Source organism: Triturus cristatus, chromosome 9 (genome assembly GCF_964204655.1).
Source record: "Triturus cristatus chromosome 9, aTriCri1.1, whole genome shotgun sequence".
Classification (NCBI taxonomy): domain Eukaryota; kingdom Metazoa; phylum Chordata; class Amphibia; order Caudata; family Salamandridae; genus Triturus; species Triturus cristatus.
The window spans coordinates 1,100,872,198-1,100,896,323 of NC_140592.1; the positions used below are offsets into that span (position 1 = coordinate 1,100,872,198).

The window sequence follows — 24,126 nt, forward strand, 5'->3', positions numbered from 1 at the left end:
AGTGCTTCACAGGTCATCAAGAAGGCGAAGTACATGCATAAAGTAAGGCAACTGCAATCCTGAGTACAGTGGGCCCAAGGATAAAGAGCGGCTGAAAAGAACAGCACATCTGCAACTCGGGGGTGTCACCAAAGGACCAGGGCTGTCGAGTTTGGAACTGGGGAATCTAATCCGGGTCGTGTGCTGCATATCTGTGTGCTCTAATGCCCTTGTGCCAACTCAAAACAGTAAAAAAAAAAAAAGTTGCCATTTCGTGTACGCAAATAAATACCTATAAAATACAATGCAACTAAAGCAATAGTTGGGCCTATTTTATGTAAATACATCTGAATTGGTTAATAAGCTCACTGAGGATGCTTTGTGGATAACTGGACAGTCGAGGAACTGAATTCTGGTTCGTGCACTGGTTAACAGTGACATGTATTGATAGTGCCAAGAGGTCCCAGGCCATGGCAGAAAGCACTGTGAACATGCAAGTCATTATTTAATAATTGTATTACACGCGGTACAAGATAGGATGACGTAAATTGTGCAGAGAAATTTAAATGCCGATTCTAAGTTTTCATGGAACGCACAAACCAAAGTTACTGTGCTGCGTTGCATGAAAGGGTGGGAGCAAGACAGCACCATATCGACAAAGATGTGGTGTCCTTGCTCTCTTCCTAACTGGCTGCACAGCACCACAAACACATCTTTTCACTATAGTGCAAAGTGGGTGCGTGCTATGTAGCATTGGCTAACCTTAACCAATAAATCAATAACCAATACCCCAGCATTTCTAAAGCGTGAACAAATCTACCCTAACAGTCTCAAGGCGCTGGGGGCTGTTGGGGAGATTAAGTGAGCTATTGCCCAGAGTCACATGGTGCTAGGCTGTTGGGGATTGAACCGTGAGCCCACATGCAATGTGGGAAATGTTTGAAGAATTAACATGTTTTCTCCTTGCCTCAAGATAGCATCATTTTTTGTCTCAAGCTCCTGACTACCATTATTAGTAGATAGGGTATTGCATAAAAAACCATGGGTGTCTGCATGGCAAATCTCATGTACCATCCATTGGATGCCACCTTGAAGCAAAGGAGCACAAGCGCTACTCTGCATAATGTTAGGGCCACTTCCCAGTGGAAATAAAAGTTTGTGCTGGAAAGTAAATCCCGTTTCTAAACTTTGCATAGCACAATGATTTAGTAATTCTGGCCATTTAGTGTTTAAGGTAAAACAGGTGTATAACATATATGTATATTTTTAGTACTTTGCAGTCAGACTGTCCCTAGTACATTTATTTTTTTTAAAGTTTCTAGTAGAAGGACAAGCTACAAAACTTAGTTGATTACAACCTTGCATTACTTCTCAAAAGGAATTAATGTTTGTCACCATGAAGCCTCAAATTACCCCATTAGTTAAAGACATCTACTGGCTCCCAAGCAGCCTTTATAAATGCTAACTAACCGTACGTCTCGGCCGTAAGCTAACCGTGGTGTGCAATGGATGCGATTTACGACCGAGCCAGTACGATTCACGCGTCGGACAGTCGGTGCGAGCCGGAGTGTCTGGCTTGCAAAACGTCCGAGAAGTTGACTTTGGGGGTCCACGTCGGACCCCCTGTCACCCGCAGCCCTATGACTCGGACACAGGGGGAGACCCAAGGGTCTCCCCAACACAGGCATGTACGGTGCGGATGGCACTGACGCGTACCCACTGTAGGGGGCGCCCTTGTGCGAGACGTACCCATTCAGTCAATGGGAGCCCAAGTACCCGTCGTACGACTGGCTTCCATTAACTTCTATGGGAGTCCGATCGAACCGAGTCCGGCAGCATACGACCGCATCGTACTCGCTCGGTCGGACTGCACGACTTCGGCTCGGTCAGAAAACACTCCGGATCCGGCTCGGTCGGAGAGCTTTCCGACCCGGATCGGAATCGGCCCCTAAATGTGGAAAAGACGGGGAGTTGCTGAAAAATTGAGAATAATTCATATCTACAGTTACAACAGTAAAAATGACCCAATACAGTAGTTAATGTACCCCAGCTCAGAGCTAAAGTAAGGCTGACACCACACAGAGTCAACCATTGGTATTACTACACCCTCATGTACAAAATATTGTAAGGCAGGTGCTTAAAATACCACCGCAGAGGACATACTATTAAAATGAATTACTTTATTTTGGCTTCTTACAAATATATAATTGTAATAACTGTTAAAATGATATGATATGTAATTATCATGTGATTATGTTATTATAAAATATTTAAAAACCTTTTTAATTGAAATATACATGTAATTTTATTTTCAAAACATATTTAGATTAATTTCATTTAACTCTATACATGAATTTTAGTTATTTTACTACATAATGAATAAATACGAACATTTAACTTTTTAATACATTTGAATAAATTCTAAATTAAGTTAGAAATGCTGTATATGTTTTTATTTTGTTCTATGTTTAAAACAATTTTATAAAAGGAATGAACATCATTATTGAACATAAAGATATTTTTTGTATTTTCAAAAAAATGTATTATACTTTTTACAGTTTTCCTATAATTTACCATTAGGAGATCTCTGCCCAAGAGCTCCACCTAGTGTGAAAAGTTACCAATAGTAACTTTACACTCATAAATTTGACTTCACTACAATAGTTTTGAGGGTAGAGACTTGTAAGACTACTCTTTAAAAAATGAACACTCATGAAGGGTCAATAAACTTAATTATTAAATGTACTACTAAGAAGCCGATTACGATGTGGCTTGGAAGTCTCCAACAGTCAGAGCCTTCCAAGCCACATCGTAATGGGCTCCTCGGTTTACTCTCTGACTGCCTAATTAAGATATAGGCGGTCTGAAAATAAACCGTCCTGTCATTCCGGCTGGCTTCCGACGGGCTTGGAGAGCCGGTTGGCCAGTCGGAATTGGCCAGTAATCTCAAGGGCGGGCCTTTCCGCCCTTGAGATTATAATGACAGTTTCCGGCATGGCTTCCATGCCAGCCTGTCCGACGTGCAAAACATGTCACAAAGCGTGTTTGGGGGCCCTAGCAGAGCCCCTCTTGGTGCACGGCATAGGGGCCACCTATGGAGCCCCCTGTTGATCCCTGCACCTCGAGGTGCCTGCCATAGGGTGCAGGGATGAAACACACCTCCCATTTCACTATGGGAGCATGCATTACAGGCCGTTTACAGCCGTAATGCATTCTCCCATAGTGAAATGTAGGAATGCGACCGAACAGTGTTTGGTCGCATCCTAATTAGGTATCGGGACCACCGACCACCGGTGTCAGGCGGAAGCAATTTCGCCAGACATCGAAATCAGGCCCTTAATATAACAATTAAATGTATGCCCGTAGATGTATTCATGTTTAAATTTACCGTTGTGAATTGCCCCATTGCTGAAAATGACTGCAAAAATGCCATGGACTAAATGTTGAAAGTCATTTTTTTTAGATTTTTACACTGATATAATATTTTGAAATATTATTTTGCTATATTGTTTTTTGCTATTCTGTTTTCATGTATTATGTCCTTATTTCATTATGTATTTGTTTTCTGTGAAATTTATTAGTAACACTTTGTTTCTATAAATAGTATAGCAATATATAGTTTTTGGGGATTTTCGACTTATTGGAGAACTGAGTGGGTCATCTTTTTGTTTATATTATATATGAGTTAATTTAAAATGATTAATATGTTAATTGATTCATTTTCCTAATTTGTTTCTAAGCTTAATAAATGTTTTAAGTATGTAATAATCGTATAAATCAAGTAGTGGATTTTATTGGTGGATTGGGTAATGTTTTAAATAATGTTCATATACATTGCAAATAATTGATTCATGTATTCATTGTGCAATGTTCTTCAGTTCAAAATATTTTTTAAATGTGTTTAATTCATCATAAAATATAAAATTGTTTGTTATATGTTTATTAATTTGTTATTGGCTGTGTGTGCCCTTTCTGTAGACAGTGTTAATTTAAAGTCTATATTAATTATTGTTAATTGTTTAATATTTACATGTTTAATGTGTGATAATGTAATTTTTTATATTTTATAAATGTACATTATTCACTTTTATTTTTGAGGAGGGGGAGTATCTTGGATGATAGTGTGAGTAGTACTTAAATAAAAAGGCTTAATACATTTTACTAACTTATTTATGTATAAATTACTCTAATTTGTAAAACACCATTTTACTTGTTATTTCAAAACCTATTGAAGTATGTGAAAATTTGTGATTCATTTCCATAAAAAGTTTTTATATAATTTCGGGTGTGGGGCATAAAGGGGAGAGGGTGTCTTGTGTTTTCTAAAAACAAATTTATAAATTTTAATCAATGACATATTTAAATATATGCATTTTCAAAACTGTAAACTTCAGTTCTGAAAATATTTTCTAAAAATATTATAGATTTTTATTTAGTTTCCATCTTTACATGAGAGTCTGAGGAACATTGATTATTTCATATTTTAAATGTAATAATCTGATTTTTAAAACAAGTCTGCTACACTTGAATTTGTTTTTTTTACTTTGAAATTGTAAATATTTTCTCAAAGTTTTATGCTTCCCCCAATGTTTGTTACATTCCTGCTAGAAGAGTAAATGCATGCATTTTAATTCATATTTGTACAATTGTAGTTAAAATAGTCTATGTAAATTATTGGTATTTTGGTTACATTACTATATGTAACAAGATCATTGACAGGAACTAAAGAAGGCGGCCTTTTTAAAAGACTCTAGTATTTTCTAGGCCTTAATAAACCAACTAACTAAAAGAGGTTCAGACCCTATCCTCAATAACATAACTGAGCAGCAATGGTTTCTGCATTTTTCAAATCTTTACTGCAGTGAGGTAGGGTCCGATCATCCCTTGACTGCCTGTTTAGACCCCGAGTCAGTACCTATGCAGCCTGAACCAATAGATTTTTTTACACTTTTGGAGGTACAGACAGCTATTAAAAGTATAGCACCTGGGAAGGCTGCAGGTCCGGATGGGCTGCCAGGAGATTTAATTCTTCATGACCCCATAGTATGGGCAAACCTTATTCACAATTTGATGAATTTATTGTTAAAGGGCCATGCAGTTCCAGATTCTTGGAAGGGAGCGGAGGTAGTCACATTTTATAAGAAGGGGGCGAGAGAGGACCCTGCCAACTACAGACCGATAAGTCTAATTGATGTAACTCAAAAGGTGGTTGGCAGGGTCCTTATCTCCAGAATGGGGACCTGGCTAGAAGAGGGGAATTTTTTAACACATCTACAAGTGGGTTTTAGACAGAAAATAGGTACTATGGACCAAGTATTTAGATTTACAGCCACTTACTGGAAGACCGTTTTAATCGGTAAGGGGTCCTTGTACTTGGCCTTTATTGACCTTAAAACCGCTTTTGACCTTGTCCCCCGGGTCAAATTGTGGCAGGTATTGTACGATATGGGCCTTCCACGATATCTTCTGGAACTTATTAAAAGATTGCATGATGGCACGTATGCGAGAATCAGATGGGGGAATGAAGGCCAGTTGACTGAAAGAATACCTGTGCAGAGGGGGGTCCGCCAGGGATGTGTGATGGCTCCGACTTTGTTCTCCCTCTTTATAAATGGGGTGGCAGACCATTTGAGGGAGGACCCAGCGGATGCCCCCGCCCTGGCAGGGGAAAAAATACCTACCCTCCTCTTCGCAGATGACACCCTTCTTATGTCCAAAACCCCCTCTGGTCTCCAGAAACTTCTAGATAGATTCAGTGCCTTTTGCAAAAATCGTGGTCTTATTGTCAACATTACCAAAACCAAATTGATGGTTCTGTCTAGAAACAAAAAACCTAAGAAAATTAACATTGCACTAAATGGCACTTTACTGGACGAAGTTGATGCATTTGATTACCTAGGGGTCAGGATAAACTGTAAAATGAAGTGGGATTCACACATCGCTAAGATGTTGTTAAAGTTAGTGGGTCTTCCAGTCTCCACCCCCATTAAACCACTACTTCATGATCTGGGACGTCGCTCAATTAAAGATATTGTCGGACTCCGGCCTTTACTTTTCTGGGTTCGTCTTAGAAGGACGCCGGAACTCAGTAACTACGCCGCAGTCCTTGACGAACTTATTGATTTGAATGGTTTTGGGGTGATTCCTTGGCTGAAAAATTTAAGGGACCTGGTAATCAATCTGGGGCTAAAAGAAGAATGGCTATTACAGCAGCCCCCGCCGAAAGATATCATTAAAAAATTGTACTGGGCGAGGACAGAAGCAAGGGACTTGGGAAATCCCAAGTGGGGCGCTTTAACCGACCAATTTTTGATCCATAAGCCAGTACCAAAGCTGGAATCGTTCCTTGATTTTATCTCTACACCAAGAGATAGATCTTTGTTCCTTAAAATGAGGTTTGGTACGCTACCCCTGAATGTTTTTACTAGTAGCTGGAAAAATTTTAAGCTCCACCAAGCAGCTTGTCCGGGGTGCTCTAACCCAACAGAATCACTGGGCCACTTCCTGTTTGCCTATAGGGCATACAGGGGGGCTAGGAAAAGATGGCTAAGCCCTGTTTGTAGAAAATTGGGAACTAGGCAGTGTTCAGTGGCCCTTCGTATCCTAACAATGGATACTACTTCTTTGATGGCAATCTGTGGGGTTGCCAAATTTTTGGGGAAAGCGTGGCAAATACGAACTAAGCTTGCTCAAATGAATACCGGGTAGACCGTTAAAATGTGTAATGGTGCCGTTTTATGAATTAGCACTTTATTAATTAACATCTTTTGGCCTTGACTACTTTTCCCCGGGCTTGTTGTTCTTTTTATTCCTAATCATGAATTTTAAGAAAACTTATTTTTAAACGCTTCTTTTTAGTGTGCATTTGTATACTGTTTTTAGCAAATTATGGTGAAATTGTATTTACTAAATCTAATTCGATATATGTTGTACTGTATTTACTTTTATGATACCTTGCTATCGAATAAAGTATTACTTACTTACTTACTTAATAATAATAGAATGCATTTTAAGATGTTTAGATCATACGCAATGTAATAGAATGTGTTTTTTAATGTATCTTATTGTACTTTATTCTAAATTATTTTATACTTTTTAATGTGTATATTTGTTTTAAGTAGGGGACATATGTTCAAAACTTATTTATAATAGTTTATATATTTGTTTTATATTTTAGTAATTTATTGATAGTTATGTTTGTTTATATTGTGTAGTAATATTTAATATGAATGAACAATATTGTATTTTATTAGAAATTATTTTATTTGTATAATACTTTTATGGTTAGGTATGATTTAATATTACATGTTAATAGTAATGTTTTTAATATTAACTAAAGTGCTTATGACCTCAAATATGACAATACTCATGACATGTTCTATGACATCATTTATGACATCACTGATTACATCTCAAATTACATAATTGATGATATCATTGATGACATCATCCAAGAGTGTGTTAGTTTGTTTTATAGTGTACATAGTGGCAGGTAACTACCATATCACTTTTCATCCTAATTTTGTAAAGCTGGTGTCCAGCTAATGGGTTTAAGTCTTTACAAAACACATGTGCTCCTAATGCATCACAGGTGTGCAGAGGTATTGAACAAGTATAAATCTTTGTATTGAAGAGTAACTCTATGTGCAGGTGACAGAATGTTCCACACAGGATTTTTAGTGCTGCAGAAAAAGTTTTCAAGAGGTCAAAGATTCTACATACTACATACTGAGAGCCTGATTATGAGCTTGTTGGTCTTGCAGCAGGCCGCCATGCCAGCGCCCTGCTGCAAGACAACCAAACCCATAGTCAGACCGCACGCTGAATTCTGACTGGAATCCAAGTTGGGCGGTCCTACTGCGGCGGTCCCACAGCGGTGTGTTTGTAAGGCATATAGGTATGCCTTAGACATGCACCACCGTGAGATCGCTGCAGCCAGTTCCTGCACGGAAAGAAATGCACAATGTTGTGCATTTCTTTTCGTGCAGGAACAGGAGGTGCAAAAGTAGAGGGTGGCACAACATATGTCTCCCTGCATGCACCCCCATGCACAGAGGCGACATGGGGCATGTTAGGGCCCCCTGAGGTTCCTCACCGCCACCCTTTTCATGGCAGCCTCACCTCCATGAAAAGGAGGGCAGTGAGGAAACTCGTAATATGCTCAGTTGTGCCGCAGCGGCACCACCAGCATATTGCTGCCTCAGACCGCTGCGCCACTGCGGCGGTAGCAGCTGGCCAGTGGCGATCCAACCATCAAAGTCCTAATATGGTGGGTGGACTGCCAGTCTGGTGGCCCGGGGACTTTACTGCATCTACAACAGACCATAGTCATAATCAGCCCTTAAGTATTGTAAGCAGCCTTGAGTTATGAGACAGAATCGTCTCATCATGACAATTTCTACTTAACTTAGAAGACTGAGGGCACCAGGTAGTAACCTAAGTACATGTTTTAGTTTTGCTTCAGAAGATGGCCTATCTGTAGTTTTCACCACAGTATGAAGACAACAGGTTACATGATCTTTAGCACCTTCGGGCCTTGGTTATTTTACGTGAAAAGTCACTCTTTCAACAAGTTTTTGATAGAATGTACACTGTGCTTAGTCAATACTTTTTCGTTCTCTGCGGTATATTTCTCATGAGAGTTTCATTGTCTGCCAGCTGTGTGGTACAGAGTAAACTATCTCCACAGAGTAAACACTATCAACAGTGCCCACTTTTCTACTCATATCCTCTTCATTTCTCAGTGACTGTCAGGGGTTTGATACAGATAAAGAGTTGTCAGGGCATAAGTTATGTAGCATGGCTTGAATATCTTGGTGCACTTGGTTTTTCCTAAACAGTTGTATACAGATTGTGCAGGATAGGTTACCTTTTCATCTGTGGGTCATAATCAGCATGAACTCAGCTATCCCTGAAATGTATGGTCAATGTTACAAATAATACAACCTTGCTTTACTATGGGGATTGTATGTATGATAGCAGTAAAGACATTTCAAATTAGTCTGAGCATTTTTGCACTTACTTTCATAGCTCTAATGGTATATCCGTTTAAAGAGCAATGTGCACCTACTCCCTGCTGACGAGAGGCAACTACCTCGAAACACGTGTCCAGGGATGGCTAACGCTACACTTACTTGCACTCATGACTTGGGCAGAGGCGTACCCGCCGACGCTGACTTCAGGGACCACAATTCTTAGGGGTAACACGCTGGTAGGTAGAGCAGTGTGCGACCAATTGGACTTCTGTTAATATTCAGGCTCCTTGAGCCGGTGGAGCTGACGAGCTCATGGTTACGCACCTGCGCGCTACGAGAGGTACTTTACCTGAGAACACTTATTTTAGCAGCCTACACAGCAACCCTACACACTCACCTACTCCCTGCTGACGAGAGGCAACTACCTCGAAACACGTGTCCAGGGATGGCTAACGCTACCTATACTTGCACTCATGACTTGGGCAGAGGCGTACCCGCCGACGCTGACTTCAGGGACCACAATTCTTAGGGGTAACACACTGGTAGGTAGAGCAGTGTGCGACCAATTGGACTTCTGTTAATATTCAGGCTCCTTGAGCCGGTGGAGCTGACGAGCTCATGGTTACGCACCTGCGCGCTACGAGAGGTACTTTACCTGAGAACACTTATTTTAGCAGCCTACACAGCAACCCTACACACTCACCTACTCCCTGCTGACGAGAGGCAACTACCTCAAAACACGTGTCCAGGGATGGCTAACGCTACACTTACTTGCACTCATGACTTGGGCAGAGGCGTACCCGCCGACGCTGACTTCAGGGACCACAATTCTTAGGGGTAACACGCTGGTAGGTAGAGCAGTGTGCGACCAATTGGACTTCTGTTAATATTCAGGCTCCTTGATCCGGTGGAGCTGACGAGCTCATGGTTACGCACCTGCGCGCTACGAGAGGTACTTTACCTGAGAACACTTATTTTAGCAGCCTACACAGCAACCCTACACACTCACCTACTCCCTGCTGACGAGAGGCAACTACCTCGAAACACGTGTCCAGGGATGGCTAACGCTACACTTACTTGCACTCATGACTTGGGCAGAGGCGTACCCGCCGACGCTGACTTCAGGGACCACAATTCTTAGGGGTAACACGCTGGTAGGTAGAGCAGTGTGCGACCAATTGGACTTCTGTTAATAAGCTTGGATGACGTCATCAGTGATATCATCAATTATGTAATTTGAGATGTCATCAGTGATGTCATAAATGATGTAATAGAACATGTAATGAGTGCTGTTAGACCTAGAGTCCTACGGTAGCTTGGCTCAGGTGGAAAGGCCTTGCTCCAGAGTAACATGTCGTGCTTGCGTCACATTCACCTCAGCACTCCAGCGTACCACCACTAAAAACGACGCTACACCAAGAAATTAGAAAAGCTTTATCTTTCCTTATATCTTGTTTTTTTTCTTTAGTTACATACAGTTCAATGATTCACTACTATAGATGTTGCCCACAGATTGCCGGCATTAAAACATTGCATTCAACGATTTCTCGAATTAACGCATAAGTGAACTTTGCTTTGTCACATCAATTTACATTCACTAGTACCTTACCAGCATATCAATTTACATTCATTAGTACATTACCAGCATGAGCTCCCTGCTCTAGGCTAACTGGCAGAAAATAAGTTTAGTCAACCGCTCTGCAGCACCGATATTTCTGGGGAGGAGGTGACAGCTGAGGCATAGAATATCGACAATTGGTCACTCAAATAAACATTTAAGCATCAGCTTTACGTTATTTCCACTTAAATAGGGCAGAATAGTACCTTCACAAATTAACCTCCTTACTTGTTGCAGTTCTGGGTTTTATTTTTCTACTTAGATGACTGGTGATTCCCTTGTTTTCTTTTTCTGGAGCCTGTAATCCTGCCAACCTCCTTCCACTACTGACAGCAGCAGTCTCTTAAAGTTCAGTTCCCTCAGTTACGGTGCTCTCATTTACAGGGGAACCTCACAACCCTCAGTGCCTGGTCCCCCCTTCCCCGATCAACCTTTCACGATTTGGGCACAGACTGAAAGGAGTTTTACCCCCACAATGTGCCATTAACCGCCGTGTCACTCTCCACCAACACACCTCCTTCCCCCCTCGCTTACTTGGTTCCTACGGCGATCGTTGGTGATGTGTAGCAGAGCCTCTCCTCTACTGGCTCCCTCACAGTGCCGGCGTGCAAGTGTAGTGAGAACCGGCCCACAGGGAGTTCCACCTCACAGGGGCGTGCGTCAGCCTCAGCCTCCGCAGCTGACTCTGCGCCTTAGCCCACTCACGCTCCTCACAAGGCCCAGCTCCTCCCGTGCTCTCTTGGCAGGCCTCCTAGAAACCGAAGGCTTTGGAGTTGGCCCTCCACGTCAGCTCCTCCCTGGGGGTTGGACCGGCCTTCCTCGATCCCGCCCCACTCCTTCCTGGATTCCTCCTGACAGCGGAGGGGCGGAAAGATCCTCAGGCCTCCACTGCCCGGCAACTTCCCCTCTACGCCGCGCTTGCGCAGAGCTCGCCGGACTTCCCCCACACTTCCTTCAGCGGGGAAGCCGGCGTTTCCTCAGCGATCCGGATTATTCTAGGGCTCCGGGCAACAGCGGGGATGTAGAGTATAAGGTCAAAAGTCAGGTTCTCTACCGGAGATGGTAACTCTCTCCCCTGGATCACTTCAGGGGTCCTGGCTAGACGGGGTGCACAAAAGGTTGACCTGATCCGAGGGTCAGAGGATGAAGGCAGGGCTAGGTCACTAGGTAGAGGATAGTGTCAACAGAGGGGGGGGAAACAGGCCCTAAGAACAGTCAGTTCCACCCTCAGCGCACCTACCTCCCTACCCAGATGCCTTGCTCCTGACTACCTCACTTCACACAAAATGGCCGTCGCACCTCACCTCTATATATAGCCTGGGCCTTGACTGTCAATAGTGGCCCAGAAGGTTCTGGAACCCCTCATGCCAGCCTATGGCCCAGGCTCTGAGGTGACAGTTTAGGCCACCATTTTGTGGAGGAGCTCTCACTCTCCCTCCATTTTAGGGAAGCACCTTGCGCCACACTATCAATTAGTGATAATGGGGCGCCCAGAGCCTCTAAGTCAACACCAAAAAAAACTAGTGGACAGAAAAATTAGAGGGCAAAGGAAGAAAAATGAGGAGGGGACAGCCAAAGGGCTGGCAGGTCTAACAAGTGCTGTCATATGTGAGTTCATAAGCAATGCATGGCGGGGCGTAAGTTATAGTAACTAGTGAATTTTGATGCCCCTCATTAGGATGTTGGCGGGACCGTCACCGTCAGGCCGTTGGCTATGGTCCCACCAACATCCAGGATAGTGGTCTGACCGCCGCATTACGATGCAGTCGGTTGGACCGCAGCGGTCATAAGAACATACTGACACCTCCAACAGGCTCATGGAGCCTGTTGGGGCATCGGTTGGACCGTAGTCCACACAATGAAGGCAGTGCCTGCGCACGCACTGCCGTAGGTATTATGATGTCCATTTACCACAGCTATGGAAAGGCTGTCCGAGAGGGACTTTGGGAGCACCTGTAAGGGCCCTTGTCCGGCATGGGGCTTCGCTACATGGTAAGGGGGCACATGTGGTGCTCCCCCAAACATCCATGCACCATGTGCCAGGCACCAAATGGTGCCTGGCACACGGTGCATGGATGTTTAAAAACATCCCTTTGTATATTGCGGCTTATGCTGTGGCATATATATATATCAAATTCTCTCCCCAATCCAGAAAGGAAACATACACTCAAAAACAAATACACATTGTGTGTCCCAGTCCACTACCTCCACCTCACCCCTGTCGATTGCCCCTCTCTCTGATTCATTGTATTGCTCTCCAAAAAACCAAGCATTGTGGAATATCTTCAGACTTCCAGGTGACGTTGAGCTAAATAATACTAGTACTTCATTAAAAACCTCAAACCATTTCAATGATCCTCTTCCCGCCAATCTCTTCAAAGGTCATTTATGCTCAGTGCTACCACTCTGGTTGAAAATCATCCATGGATCTCTCCTGCACGGATTGACTCCTGACTGCCTCAAAATGGGTTAAGTCACCCCCATTCCCAAAAATTCTAGTTCTGACCTCACGGATCCTAACAACTTCAGACCAATTTCCAACATAATGACTTTAGCCAAACTACCTGAGAAGTGTGTGCACACACAACTATGTAATCACATTAAAAGATTTCAATTCCTCAACCTTCACCACTGAAACTGCGCTGAGTCACAATGTTGAAGACACCCTGAGACGTCTGGACCAGAATGAATGTTGCCTCCTTATACCTCTAGATCTCTCCTTGGCTTTTGACACGGTCAAACATGACCAACTTGCTCTGCTGAAAAAAAGGATAGGTTTAGCAGTCCCAGTCCTAAATTTTTTTTTTTCTTTCCTACACAATAGAACTCAAAGAATCAACTATTCCCTTTCTAACAGTGCCCAAGTCTTTATAGGAGTTCCTCAAGGTTCAGCACTTTTTCCCATGCTCTTCAACCTGTTCATGGTACACCTCACTGAAATTATGAATCATTCAAACATACATTACCACATGTACACAGATGATACCCAACTGTACTTTACAATCTCTACTCCGGAGGATATCAAAACACTTAACGCTGCCCTTGCGAAACCGCAAAATTGGTTAACTCACAATCATTTTATACTAAATACTCTGAAAACCGAACACCTCCTGATCTCCCCTGGCAATCACTCGACCCCCCTCCCCCACTCATGATTGGCTCAAGCAACTAACGGCCCTGAAATGCACCCCTCAACTAGATCATTAGGCATAACACTTCACAAACACCTAAACATGCGAGACCACATCAGGGCAACAACCAGTGGAGCTAATCACCAACTTAAAACCTTAAGAAAAATCAAACCCTTCCTTCTTACTGTTAACATGAAACTGGCAGTCCAATCACTAGTTATCCCTCGCCTAGATTACAGAATTGTGACCATTGCTGGACTTCCCAAAGCCAAACTTGCCCCTTTAAGGGCTACTCTGAACTCTGCTGCCAGACTCATTACTGGTTCATGAGAACGTGAACATATCACACCAAACTTAATTCAACTCAAGTGGCTCCTCTTAGAAGCAAGGATGCGTTTTAAGATTGCCTGCTTGACACATAAAGCGCTTCACTATAACACTCCAGTTTACCTGGCAAACAAACTTGAACTATCCGGCTTGAATCAACCCCTAAGAAGTTCTAAAAATCTACTGCTGAAAATACAAAAATTCAATAAGAAGAAAACCTACAACCGAACCTTCTCTGGTTTGACGTCAAAAATATGGAATGCTCTTTCTTCCAAAATCAGATCCAACTCTTTGACTACCACATTCAAAAAAAGAAGTCAAAGGTTTGCTCCTGAATACCTACTTGCAAAAATAGGCATGAGACCATCCGAACTGAAACTAATACTTCAGTTCTTCAGTACTCTTAATCGATCAGTGTTGCATTTGTTTTGATTCCTATTTCCAGGTCACTACTCTTTCATGTTATTATTTAACTGTCTGCCTATTTCTTAAATTTGCTACCCTTCCGGTTCATATTGTTTGCTTTTTGTGTACTGCGCTCTGATACCCAGATGGGTCATGTTGGCGCTATATAAGACTGTTCAAACAAACAACGTAGGTGCGTTTCGGCAACAACCTTCGTCATTATTCTTGAATATATATAAATATTTTTAATACATTAAATCCCAATGAGAGTAAATATAATTAAATACATCTATCAGTATAATGTTGGTATTTTGATCTACAATATTTTAGTAATTTATGTTTTTGTACTTTACATTAGGTGTGTAAAGTCAATGGGCCCAATTCACAAAGACCATCTGAGACAAAAGTCTAACTTTGTGACTTGTGGTATTCACAGAGGTCGGGCTGGAATCTCCAGCTCAGACCAGATGAAGTGCAATCAATGGGCTGAAACACAATTTTTACAGAAAGGAACATTAAGAATGTGAGATAAATGGTAGAGGAGGTCATGAAAATCAGTTTGGGCGGGGCAAAGGGTGTGGCCAGCCAATACATCACATGCCAGAAAAGCTTGCTCCTTTGCATCATAGTACATGCAGTCCGCAATTTATACTCCCCTCAGTGTAACACTTACTTGTGTAACATTAAAGTCAACGCTGAGGGGAGACCAATTTGTGGACTGCATGTACCATGATGCAAATGAGCAAACTTTTCTGGGATTTGATGTAGTGCCTGGACACACCCTTTTCGCTGTCCAAACTCATTTTCATGACCTCCGCTACCATTTATCTCACGTTCTAATATTCCTTTTTGTAATAAATTGCATTCCGGCCCATTGATTGCAATTCTTTAGTCCTAGCCGGAGATTCCGCCCTGGGTGCGGGTATTTTAACCAGGATGCGCAGATTTCGGCCCGGATGGAAATTTCGGCCCGACTGCAGACGTAAAGACTTGTAAATGACCTCTGTGAATACCAAAAGTCGTGAAGTTAGACTCTTGTCTCAGAATGTCTTTGTGAATCAGACCCAATATGTTTGTGTGAAAAGGATAATGCAGGACAGAACCATATCTACTAAGATATCGGGCTGTTGCTGGCATTCCCTGCTCTATTGCACTTTAGGCTACCTTGCACTATGGACACACCTTGCACAAAGCCTATGCTAGACATCTCGCACACACCCTTGCACAAAAGTGCAAGGGTGTGTGCGTGATGTCTTGCATAGGTTTTGTATGGAAAGGGCATACTTCATATACAACATTTTATGCTTGGTCATAGTTTCAAATGTTTATAACTGTGTATTAGTGCTGTACATTACTGCACACATGCAAAGTTAGACATGTTTTGAGAAAGGAAAACTTTTCTTAAACGTTATGTCTACTTCAAGGAGGCATACATTTTTGGTGAAAAGCCCGGTCTACCTTTTTTAGTAGATATGGCTTTGTGTCAAAAATAATGAGTGGTTGCATAGGAACACCCATGTACCACCCTGGGGGTGCCCCCTTGATGCATAGTGGTGGAAAATAGTGGACATTATTACTTTGTGCTACTTTCTAGTGCAAATAAAAGTATGAGCAGGAAAGTACTTTGTGCCAGTATCTGTAACTTTTTGTGGCAATGCACCAGTGCAAAGCATTGGTAAATGTGGCCCTTAGCTTTCACTGCTTAATATAGTGCAGTAGCCGTGCAATGATTCAGTTTACGTGTTGTTTAAAAGGTGAGCTGATTTTCATATCCACACTAGGATCTGTGACAAAAGTTCATGCGCGTACCTTCAGCAATGAGATCTTTTTTTCATGTACTTGGATTTCTTCCAAAAACGTCTGCTCTCTGTGAGTATTTTCATGAACTCAATTGAGTTACATCTTCAAATTTGTACAATTGCTTATTATGTAGACATACGTCATTCAAACATAACTTTACTTTTCCTGATCATAATTTCACAATGTTTTCAAGTGCGTGAAGCACCTGCAAAAATATCTATCAAATTACATCAGCCATCTCAACTTGCACCAACATTTGACCACTCAAGTGGTGAAAAAAACTATGGCTTAGGTAGGTATACATGTGGACAGAAAAATTAGAGGGCAAAGGAAGAAAAATGAGGAGGGGACAGCCAAAGGGCTGGCAGGTCTAACAAGTGCTGTCATATGTGAGTTCATAAGCAATGCATGGCGGGGCGTAAGTTATAGTAACTAGTGAATTTTGATGCCCCTCATTAGGATGTTGGCGGGACCGTCACCGTCAGGCCATTGGCTATGGTCCCACCAACATCCTGGATAGTGGTCTGACCGTCGCATTACAATGCAGTCGGTTGAACCGCAGCGGTCATAAGAACATACTGACAGCTCCAACAGGCTCATGGAGCCTGTTGGGGCATCGGTTGGACCGTAGTCCACACAATGAAGGCAGTGCCTGCGCACGCACTGCCGTAGGTATTATGATGTCCATTTACCACCGCTATGGAAAGGCTGTCCGAGAGGGACTTTGGGAGCACCTGTAAGGGCCCTTGTCCTGCATGGGGCTTCGCTACATGGTAAGGGGGCACATGTGGTGCTCCCCCAAACATCCATGCACCATGTGCCAGGCACCAAATGGTGCCTGGCACACGGTGCATGGATGTTTAAAAACATCCCTTTGTATATTGCGGCTTATGCTGTGGCATATATATATCAAATTCTCTCCCCAATCCAGAAAGGAAACATACACTCAAAAACAAATACACATTGTGTGTCCCAGTCCACTACCTCCACCTCACCCCTGTCGATTGCCCCTCTCTCTGATTCATTGTATTGCTCTCCAAAAAACCAAGCATTGTGGAATATCTTCAGACTTCCAGGTGACGTTGAGCTATATAATACTAGTACTTCATTAAAACTTGCACCAACATTTGACCACTCAAGTGGTGAAAAAAACTATGGCTTAGGTAGGTATACATGTGTGTCACCTGTTGAGAGGTATGTTTATCTGTCCTCTTCTGTTTCTTCTGTGTCAGTGCATGCATCTGGATACAAAACTAGCCTTCATAAGGGTTCATAGCCTTCATCATGGTGCAAGCAACAGGGAAATACTTTTGAATAGTTCGTAAAAATCTTGTTTGGCACCACATACCAGCTCTATGCTCAAACAAATAAAATATGTGCACCTGTATAAAGGGAAAACCCAAACACGTACTGAAGGTAAAGTTCATATAACCTTTATCTTCAATGTATAGGAATTACCAACATTTTAGGTCTTTCACTTGATTGTTTGTATTGCATATGGGATAAGTGGAAAGATCTTGGAGCATATTACTTGAGGTTGCTGTGCAACCATGACCTGTAGGGTTGACTTGAATAGGAAAGCCTGATATACAGGCAGAGCTCTAGCAACTCTTTTCATGGAGACATTTAGTGGTGCAGTGCACCTAGGAGTTAGATTTTGTTTGTAGGACTGAATTTCAATGATGTCAACATCAACTATTAAAATATTGTATCCAAAATACTGATATACAAAATATTGTCAAGGTAAATATGAACATGTATAAATATAGGGCCCAACTCACAGAGGTAAACTTCGACTTTTAGTCTAAACTTAAGACCAAACGTCTAAATTTACGACTTTGGGAATTCACAAAGGGCATTTCCGAGTACTATTTTTATGTCCACACACGGGCCGGAGAACCTCATAAATACCCTTTGTCAATTAATTCCCAAACTCGTAAACTTAGACGTTTGTGAATCAAGCCCTACATCAAAGTGTATTTTCTTGGAGTTCACTATAGTAAACCTATGCTTATCTATATATACTCACCTTGACAACATTTTCGGAGTCAATATTTTGGCTGCAATAATTTTACATGGCCATATTAAATCTAAAGCGTTCTGCTATCATATCCTGAATATCATGTCTTGATAATTTTAATATGTTGGTGGCTCAACATGGTAGGCTAACAACTTGCACGATTGGAGACTCTAGCTTTAAAATGTCCACCTCTCACAGTTCGAATGCTTTGAATTCTGTTTTCATAATTACAATGTATATCTATAGAAATGAAACAAGGATGGGTAAGTATGTTTTGCTGTTTAAGATGAAAGTAAACGGTACCTATCAACACTAAGGACCATATTACGAGTACGGTGGTCCATAGGACCACTGTACTCGCTGTGGCAATCCAACCACCGCCGTGCCCGCACGCAGTATTACATGTGTGGCAGTCAAACTACCATAGGGCGGTCGCTCAGCAGTCAGTGGCTGAAATATGCTGGTGGTGTCACAGCGGCACCACCGAGCATATTTTGAGTTGCCTCTCACAACACTTTTCATGGCGGTAAGCTCGTCATGAAAACAGTGGCAGGGTGGCAACTAAGGCCCCCTGCTGCCTGTGGGCCTGGGGGTGCATGCAGGAGGACACATGTTGTGCTCCCCTGATTTGCACCCCTAGTTCCTGCACAGTGTGGCATATCCGTCATGAACCACGGTGGGCGTGTGCTCATGACAGAACCGCTCCGTCATGACACCCACCCATAGGGGAAGTGCTGGCGCTCCCCCCATGTGCAGCCCATCGGCACCCCCAAGCAGGGATGGCTACCCCCGACTCCCCCCTCGGCGATCCTGTGACGTCAGCGCGCACAGCGCGTGCCGTCATCAGGAAGCACTGGACGCCTGGAAACCATTTGTTTCCATGCGTCCAGGCGAGGAGGAGGTAAGTTTGGTGCTCCGGTGGGGCGGGAGGGGCAGATTGGTTCACATTGAGGCATCGGGGGAAAGGAAAGTGGGAAAGTTGTGGCATCACCAGGCTGACACATATTTTCTACCACCCAGTGTTCCCCCAGGTCTCCCGATAAAAATGTTGCCAAAGTACCCGCGACAGGCGAGGGCCCAAAAATGGTGTGATAGGCAATTTTTATGTCGCCTTAATAGGTTTTTTGTGTCAGCCTGGTGATGCCACAACTTTCCCAAGCAAAACTGTGTGAAAAAAGTGATTTTTTTCAGCTAAATTTGAGGGATCCACGCAAGCCAAACCTCCCTAGCATCCCCCGGGTATCTAGTTTAAAAAAATTTATAGGATTGCTAGGTTTCCCTTGGTGCCGGCAGAGCTAGGGTTAAAAAACTACAGCTAGGCACTTTGCAAAAAAAGTCATTTTTCAGTGTGAAAATGTGGTGTGTCCACCTTGCGTTTTGGGCCGTTTCCTGTCGCGGGCACTAGGCCTACCAACACACGTGAGGTACCATTTTTCTCTGAAGACTTTGGGGAATGCGGGGTGGGTGGAATTTTGTGGATCCACGCAGATTCCAGAATTTTCCACCACAGAAATGTGAGGAAAATGTGTTTTTTGGACAATGTTTTAGGTTTGCAAGGGATTCTGGGTAACAGAACCTGGTGAGAGCCAGTCAAGTGACCCCATCCTGAATTCCCCTGGGTGTCTAGTTTTCAAAAAGGTATAGGTTTGCTAGGTTTCCCTAGGTGCCGGCAGAGCTAGGTTTAAAAAACTACAGCTAGGCACTTTGCAAAAAAAGGGTCATTTTTCACTGTGAAAATGTGGTGTGTCCACCTTGCATTTTGGGCCGTTTCCTGTCGGGGGCACTAGGTCTGCCCACACACATGAGGTACCATTTTTCTCAGAAGACTTTGGGGAATGCGGGGTGGGTGGAATTTTGTGGATTCACGCAGATTCCAGAACTTTCCAACACAGAAATGTGAGGGAAATGTGTTTTTTTTACAATGTTTTAGGTTTGCAAGGGATTCTGGGTAACAGAACCTGATGAGAGCCAGTCATGTCACCCCATCCTGGATTCCCCTGGGTATCTAGTTTTGAAAAATGTATAGGTTTGCTAGGTTTCCCTTGGTGCCGGCAGAGCTAGGGTTAAAAAACTACAGCTAGGCACCTTGCAAAAATAAGGTCATTTTTCACTGTGAAAATGTGGTGTGTCCACCTTGCTTTTTGGTCCGTTTCCTGTTGCTGGCACTAAGCCTACACACACAAGTGAGGTACCAATTTCCTCAAAAGACTTTGGGGAACACAGGGTGCATGGAATTGTGTGGATCCACGCAGATTCTAGAACTTTCCACCACAGAAATGTGAGGACAATTAGTTTTTTTGACAATTTATTAGGTTTGCAAAGGATTATGGGTAACAGACCCTGGCGAGAGCCAGTCAAGTCACCCCATACTGGATTCCCCTGGGTGTCTAGTTTTAAAAAATGTATAGATTTGCTAGGTTTCCCTAGGTGCCGGCAGAGCTAGGGTTAAACAACTACAGCTAGGCACTTTGCAAAAAAAGGGTAATTTTTCACTGTGAAAATGTGGTGTGTCCACCTTGTGTTTTGGGCCATTTCCTGTTGCGGGCACTAGGCCTACCCGCACAAGTAAGGTACCATTTTTCTCGGAAGACTTTGGGAAACGCGGGGTGGGTAGAATTTTGTGGATCCACGCAGATTCCAGAATTTTCCACCACAGAAATGTGAGGAAAATTTGTTTTTTTTGGACAATTTTTTAGGTTTGCAAGGGATTCTGGGTAACAGAACCTGGTGAGAGCCAGTCAAGTCACCCCATCCTGGATTTCCCTGCGTGTCTAGTTTTCAAAATAGTATAGGTTTGCTAGGTTTCCCTAGGTGCGAGCAGAGCTAGGGTTAAAAAACTACAGCTAGGCAATTTGCAAATAAAAGGGCCATTTTTCATTGTGAAAATGTGGTGGGTCCACGTTGCGTTTTGAGCCGTTTCCTGTCATGGCAGAAGGCCTACCTACACAAGTGAGGTCCCATTTTTATCGGGAGACTTAGGGTAACACAGAAATGTAGAGCAACTGTTATTACCTCTTGACTTTTGATGCATTTCTGCCTTCCAAATGAAAGACAATGTGTAAAAAATAAGTCATTTTGAGAAATGACCTATAATTCTAATGCTAGTACGGATACTCCCAATTTCAGAAATGTGCAAATATCTACTGTTTGTAAACTTTAAATTTTGTTCCCATTTCAGAAATACATATGTGTCTTTCATACCAATTTTTCTATGTATACATTTTCCCAAAATAATTGCTATATACCCGGTACATAATAAAAAGACGCTGCTCAGTTATTGTCTCTGGGTTCGTCGGGTTCTTGGTGATCCTACAAGTCCTATATATCCCCACAACCAGAAAGGGACAGCAAATTTCTTTCAAACAGCTGTCATAATTAGAAGAAGTTACAGATGAAAACGTTGACACAAATGGCAGTTTCTTTCAACTAATGTTCTATTTTTCCTATATTCAACTGTTAGTTTCTATGAAGAAACCTTGAAGGATCTACAGAAATGACCCCTTGCTGAATTCAGAATTTCTAAAATGTATAGCCTTCCCGTATCCATTATTGCTTTCATAACCATTTCCACCATTAACTGAAAGGAGGTTGAAAGCACAAAAAATAGCAAAAATAGGCTATGTCCCAGATAAATGCCAAAACTGTGGAAAAAAAGTTTGGTTTTGTGACAAAAGTCTGCTTTTCCCTGAAAGCTGGGTAGGTGAAGATTTCAGCACCACAACCCCTTTTTTGTACCATTTGTAGGGAAAAACCCAGAGGCTTTCATCTGGAGCCTTTTTTTCCCATTTTTCAAAAAAAAACAAAAACACAATTAGCTGTATTTTGGCTAATTTCTGGGTCCCCTCCAGGGGAATCCCCAAACCCTGGGTGCATTTAGAATCCCCATGATGTTGGGGAAAAAGGACGCAAATTTGGCGTGGATACCTTATGTGGTCAAAGAGTTACTGGGGCCTATGTGTGAACTACCCCAAATAGCTAAAAAAGGCTTAGCACGGGGGGGAAGGCCTAGCAGCTAAGGGGTTAAAGTGTGCCCAATAAGACCATGCCTACTTCAGAACCATTTGTTTTTGCATTAGGTTAGTTACAGCCTCATTCAGACTCCCCAGGAGCAGCTCTGACCTTCAGGGATTCAGGAAGAAGGGGGGTGAGAGGCCGGCTGTTGCTTGGCTCAGAGAGTACAGTACAAATATAAAGATTCAAAACAGTGCATCTCTTTTAAATGTGACAATTGCAACACATTTCAGTTTAGTATATTACATTGAGGGACAATTGTTAGAAGTGATACTAATCATTACCTGAGAGACATTTATGCTTCTCCACCCACGGTGTGAAGATATTAAAGTACCAACAGGGTCAGTTGTCTTTTGCCCTCCATATATGGCTTAGGGTGTTCACTATTGATGGTGTTGCAATACAGTCTTGTGTTTTTGTGCTGCACACTCACAGAACTGATGTATTTAAAGGTGCTGAAGAAGATGATGAAGCAAAAGGAGGCACTGTCAGATATGTATATGCCTATTATCACACATAGTGGAAGCCAGGATTGATGCAAGATTTCCAGTTTTCAGTTGTGCAATTCGTCCTCACATGGTTATTTCTTTCTCTCAGCTATTTTATATCAAAGTTAACGCTTTGTGTTTAATTCTTTGAGGTGCTAAATCTGTGCTAAATACATCAGAGCTATGCATCTTTCACAAGGATAGGTGGTGATCGTGTGTGGGGAGGGTGATGTTTTAAAGTAGAAGCTAAAGTGAAAACCAGAGCAACGTTCCTTGGTCAGTTCTTGTAGACATTTTGTTCAAAATAGTGAAAAAGTCTTTATTCATTGTTATCTATTCTTGAAGTAATTCATTCAACCATCCCTTGCCCATTTGTTCAAACTAGTGAAAAGGTATTTATTCATTGTTACCCATTCTTTAAATAATTCATTCACCCACTCCATGCTCATTCAATTATTCATTCATTGAGCCATACAGCCAATCTCCAAGCATCCATTCAGTGTTTGCACAATCATATTTAATGAAAAGTGTGCTGTAAAATGCACTATTTGTTTTAAAGGATTTTTGGGGTGGAGGACACCCTTCAAGCCTCCCCTTGTGGCAGTAAGGCTCGCTCTTGCTCCTCACGTGCAGCAGGAGAGCTGGGCTGCCAAAAGTTGCCAAGGCTGCTTTTGATTCCGAGTCTGATTTCGATATTTGGGATACACAACTGCTGTGAAATGTCAGCTTTTTACAGGTCATTCAGTACAAACGTGGCTTTTACTCTTGTCAGGCCGTACAGATGTTGGTGAGTAATTACGCCAGCATCAGTGTAATCTATGTAATCCGCTGCCTATCGTATAATTTCAGAAACATTATTGCATCATAAAGAGGGATAAAAAATAAATCACTAAATACAAGTATTTTGAATGGTCGATCCAGAAATGTAGGACAAAGATACCTTTCACATATAAAGTTTAGTTGTTAATGAAAATACATGTACATAAAAGGAATTTAAAATAAGACATGAAGGTTTCAGTATCATAGTAGTTTGAAATAGATATAGCATGTGTGTTGACCGAAATAAAAGCATTACCTGAGCGAGATGATCGATTTCACGTGATGTCGAATCACTGCTTGTGGCTCTGAGCTGTACAAACCTCACAAGAACCTCCCTTTTAAGATGTGTCCAAACGCTGATCCACGCCTACTTTAATTTGCTCAAATGGTTTACTCTACAATATTCAGATTATTATTTGTTTTTAAAATTTTGGTGGCATTATTAATGTTGATATAAAGCTAATATGCCTCAGGAAATGATTTACTATTCTCACCTTAACTGCATTATTACCATGAGAATAAAATCAAGAACTAAACCCCACCAACGCTATTA

At 42.3% G+C, this 24,126-nt stretch overlaps 1 protein-coding gene across 1 annotated transcript in view; it reads right to left on the reverse strand.

Moving 5' to 3' along the window:
• Positions 1-23,887, reverse strand: part of LOC146799434 (galectin-3-like) — a 218,818-nt gene extending 194,931 nt beyond the window's left edge. The window contains exon 1 of the mRNA XM_085627003.1: positions 23,830-23,887. The gene's annotated coding sequence lies outside the window, so the exon portion shown is untranslated. The remainder of the gene's footprint in view (positions 1-23,829) is intronic.
• Positions 23,888-24,126: the final 239 nt, after the last annotated feature.